Raw genomic sequence first — 5,376 nt, 5'->3', positions numbered from 1 at the left:
TTATAGGAAATAGGAAGAGGTTTTTGAGGGAACTACTGAAGATGCTTCAATAGGATATTGAACGTGGATGTTGTCATTTACGATGAGGTTTCCATGATATGTCATATTCATCTCCGTACAAGGTTCTTGAATGAGGATGTCGTCGTCTCCGACGAAGCTGCTCCAAAACCAGTGTCCCTTCCAGACGAGTACCATCTCCTCCATGGGCACGTTCTTGGTCTCTGGAAGGAACAACGCGATGAAGGCGGTCATGACCACAACCCAACCGGCGAAGAAGTAGAATAGACCGAACTTCCTGTGGCAGAGCATAGTGAGGAAGGCCTGTGTGATGATGGAGGTGAAGAGCATATTCACCGACACGTTGATGCTTTGTCCTGCCGATCGAACCTCCAGAGGGAAGATCTTGCTCCGCACCAGCCATCCCAGCGCCCCCCACGACCACACGAAGCCCGCCACATACACACAGATGAAGAGGACGACCGCCGCCCCATATCCCTTGGGCATCTCCCCCACCCAGCTTGTCCCAATCATCACGGCAATAAGAGTTCCCACCGCGATCTGGGACACCAGCATCTGCGCACCGCCCTGCATGAACAGCTTCCGCCGCCCCAGCCTATCGACGGCAAACATCGACACCACCGACTTGAGCGCGAGGACGCTGCCGGTCATCACCGACGAGAGGAGCGACGCGTCTCCCTTGAAACCCAGGGTCTCAAACAGCACTGGCGCATAGAAGTTGATGACATTGATGCCGGTGACCTGCTGGAACAAGGGGATGAGGACGGCCATGGTGAGCTGTGCATGGTACTTGCGCTGCAGGATATTCACTACAGGAATCGCACCCTATGCCGACAGCCCTGGCCGTCGGCATATCCCTGACTGGCCGTCGGGACAGGCCTATGCTGACGGCCCTCGTCGGCATAGGGCCGTCGGCAACATATCCGTCGGCATAGACTGGGAGGCCGTCGGCATAGAAAGGCCGTCGGCATAGGTCCTATCCTGACGGTGTTCGTACATCTATGCCGACGGCCCTGGCCGTCGCCAACGTTACCTCCAAACGGTGGCCGCCGTCAAGTCCTGACCAACGTCTGCTCGCCACGTGTCAGGTCTATGCCGACGGCTTTTCTACGCCTACGGCCTATCCTTGGCCGTCGGCATAGGTCCATAGATGCCGACGGGGGCCGTCGGCAACCCCAGTTTTTCTGGTAGTGATTGCGCCACGGATATTGTACTAGCTTTGATACTTCTCTCGCCGCCACCAGGTCCGCGTACTCCTCCATCAGTGAGTTAGGGGTGTCAGGGAGTAAGAGTGAGCCGACGGTGAAGATGGCTGCAGGCACGGCCGCGAGTGCCAAGCTGACGCGCCAACCGTGGCTGCCTTTGATCTTGTTAGTGCCATAGTTGATGAGGGCCGCTGCGAGGATGCCGATGTTGAGCATGAGCTGGAAACCGATGTTGAGCATGCCACGGAGATGCGCCGGTGCCATCTCCGACAAGTACACCGGCACAGACTGCATCCATGCATACCAGTAAAATCATTCAACTAAATTAGCTGGTGTGCTTGATTTCCCCCTTTTTAGATCACAATATGAGATAGACGTTGACTATATTTTTACATAGGCCAACACATTTCTCCTTCGTAGAGAGTGATTCTAATTTCACCCAAGAACATGATGTATAGTTAGTCAAGACATCAAGGATGCACATAGAACAAAAAGAGACGACCCAGAAAAATCATGCTGAAAACAAACGACAACGCACAACAACATAAAACAACACTGACCACCACATTTGAAAGTACAAGAACCGTGAGAGGTTCTTCCACAGCAGTACCTCCAGAAGACGAATATACACACATGCCAACATCTTCAACTTTGCATTAATATTTTTCATGTGAGCCATGCCACCTCACCAAGTCATGCAAGTATTTTTAGGGGTATCAAGTTATGCATGTGAGTCACAATTTATTATTTTTTCTTTGATTATTGTATGGTCATGAACGGCATCTGTGTTGGACCTCGGAGCAAAAACGAGATAATTCATTGCTCACATTTTTTTAAAGATGACATCATGTTAAGTTCTGTTTCAATGATTCTCTTTTGACACATCACTTTCTGATGCACTTATTCTATTGCTTTTGAAATGTGTACCGATAATACTTTTACATTTTTATTTCCATTAGGTTTAACTAGTCATCAAACCTGTGCATCTGCACGGGCTAGTAATTTTTTATTTAAACGTAGGGGCATTTGGGATGCTATTCGATCATTGTAGAAGTATTTTTTTTCTGATTTGCTATACGAAAAAAATTGAGTTAAACCACTCCATCCCCTTGTGAATGTACTGTTTGCATGCATATCCTTTCCAACCATCAATTATGTCACACTTATGTGGGTGATATTCTTGTTGTGTGACGCCATGCCCGGGAAAGTTTGGTTTTATAATAGTTATAACACCGTTCCTGTTTTATAAAGGTTGCCTCCGTATTGGTGGCTATAGTGTTGCAAATACAAAATTCGGTGGATGTATCATTTCTTGCCCTTTTCCCCAAAAATTATGATGAAGTTTGGTGTTATGGTTTGAAGACTTTCAGCATGCCGTCGGTAAAAAAATTACCTTTATTATATCATATTGTTTTTGAGATCATATTTACATAAAATATGCACGCAAAATGTTTTATTCAGGAGTACATGATGTAATTCATTTCACTCATGATACATAGTGAATCCATGCACTGTTTTCTGTCCGGACAGATGTGATACTGAGCCCATTTATATTACATGAAATGCAACTGTAATAATTTTTTCTTAGTTTTTTCTCTTAAACTACATCAGATAGATAATATGATTTTAATTTCTTCTACAAATATGTGATACTCGAGCCACATATATGATACTGAGCAGATCCTAGCAACAATATCTGCGTCAATAGATATTGTTGTATTGTTTTCTTAGTTTTTTTCTGTTACGCAACATCAGATTATATTTATTTTTCTAACGGCCGACAGACATAAGGCTTACTTTTATTACCTTATGTCAGTATATTGGCATGGAGATTTTAGGATATAATCATTATTAATATTTATTTCTCCTAATTCAGAGAAAATAGAGAAAATTATGTAGTTACCACACCTTCCATCAAAGTATCAGAAAATTTGACACATGTATCCAATCATCTGAACTACCACAAATCTGGAGCACACATTTTTTTTTTCCGAAAAGGAAGTTATCCTCCGGCCTCTGCATCAGAGTGATGCATGCGGCCATCTTATTAATAAGCAAAGTTCAACAACGTCTTCAAGTCCCGAATAACAAAAAGGCTCACAAAGAGCAAAAGCATGAACATGAGATAGCCACAACCGGAGGAACGATGAAGCCGGCTTGTGCAGTTAGACCAAAGAATATACTGGTGTTGTTGGCCTGCTGCCGGCCAGTAGCCCAGTACCCCCCGTCATCTCGTGGCATGGACCTCTTAAGCACTTCACCTCATCTATTGGATGGTCATGAATTCACTAGCGTTTAAAAGTCATGGTTTTTTAAAAACACACGACTGCTGGTGCGTACAGCGAGATCCGATTACATGGCTGCGACGTTGGATCTCAGAAAGATCGATTGGTGATGCCGCACGTGGAGGGTGTTGACGACAGGAGGCAATTTGTCCTCCAGCGGATTAGATGTACAGCGCGGCTTGTTGAGGACAGGAATTAATTAGTAGCTGCAGTGAGGATTAGATGTATTTAATCCTGTATTTCCAATTTTTTATTACCGAGTGAGATGGAAAGAGATTAGAGTCCCCGCGTCCACATAAAAAAGTTATTAGAGTCCTCCTCTCTCACGTGGGTGGAAGCGGCCATGTAGGGCACATCATCGGATTGTTATTTTTTCATCATTAGTTAATCCTATGGATGGAATTTCCTAACCTCTAGATTTAACGTGGAGCCTCATATGGTGTGCCTCGTATGGTGCTTTCAATTAGTAAATATAAGATAAGATTGTTTTAAACAACTACTTTTTATGTATTTATTTTCACACGATTCCTACATCAATGCACGATGCATACATCATCTAGTTAATTAATAATAATTAAGATACAAACCACCTAGTGATGAGGCAAACAACAAAGCAGTCAAACCTGTTGGAAATTTCTTGGTTGCACTTGGGAGACATATATTTGCATACGGCGGCGTTTTGATGTGACCTTGAGGGCGACATATATTTGCATAAGGGATTGCGATGTTAACTTGAGGGTGACATATACACAACTGAAATAGCTAAATGAATCAGCCTGTTTTAAATTTTCGGGATCCACACACATCTCATGTCATGGGCTCATGGCAACATATACAAGAATCAACGTAGTGAACAGTCTCGTACCTGATTGGTGAACCCGATGCCGATGCCAAGCAGAATGTGTCCAACGATGAGCATCGCGAGGTTCTGGGCGGCGCCATTCAGGGCGGCTCCCACGAGGAAGGTGAAGCCGCCGGCTAACATAGACCACTTGCGGCCAAGGATGCGGGTGACAGCGGACGCGAAGAAGGAGACGACGAGGGCGGCGAGGTAGAGTGAGGAGGTGAAGGCCTGCAGCAGCTGGTTGTCGTACTGGCAATACTGGTTGGTCTTGCTCGCAGCCTGCTTCTGCCGGTACACCTCTGGGAAAAACTTTAAGAGGAAGGGGTCCATGGATGTTACGCCACCTGAGATGCCGATATCGTACAAAAATGGGGCCGCCGGTGGAAGCAACGACGCAGGCGAAGACGACATACAGGGTAAGCTTGCCAGGGTATTGCTTTCCGGTGGCCGTGTTCACAATGGCGCCGCCGGCCATAGCTGTCTGATCACAGCTACGGATGGACGAATACTAAGTTACTGACTACGAGCTTCCCGAAGTTGAATATATAATGCCGGGCTTCCGTCAGGCCACCGAGGAGCGGAGCTTAACTCAGTCTGTTGTCTGCTTATTCCACAGACGAAGTCAGAAAAAATGGATATTTGTCTTCGTTTATATACTCATTTTATATAGGCTGCAACGTGTATGGTTGCGCATAATTAGAGCTACGGAAACTGAAGGGTTATAGGTGTTATTTTTTTTGAGTTGTTTGGATTGTTCACCACATATGTCACGTGGTGGTTACAGGTGTTTCTCTTTGCAATAGTTGGCAAAGCAAATTGTCAGGAGTATGTACTTACTGCTCCCACCAAGATAAACCACTGATTCGATTTCAGTGTCGGTGTCTGGTACGTGAAGCAAACAAATAACGAATGGAGGAATAAGCTAAATGAAGCCGCATCGTCCTTCCTTTCCGGCGCCGGCCCTTTATTTATATATTGGTGCAACACAAGTCAAGAAAAAGTCTGATTGGCACCCCGTCTCGGC

At 45.5% G+C, this 5,376-nt stretch overlaps 1 pseudogene; it reads right to left on the bottom strand.

The window, feature by feature from the left end:
- On the bottom strand, positions 1–4,827 carry LOC119273036 (annotated as a pseudogene).
- Positions 4,828–5,376: the final 549 nt, after the last annotated feature.

The sequence above is a fragment of the Triticum dicoccoides genome, chromosome 3A (assembly GCF_002162155.2).
Source record: "Triticum dicoccoides isolate Atlit2015 ecotype Zavitan chromosome 3A, WEW_v2.0, whole genome shotgun sequence".
Taxonomy (NCBI): Eukaryota; Viridiplantae; Streptophyta; class Magnoliopsida; order Poales; family Poaceae; genus Triticum; species Triticum dicoccoides.
This window is presented reverse-complemented; position numbering and strand designations above follow the sequence as displayed.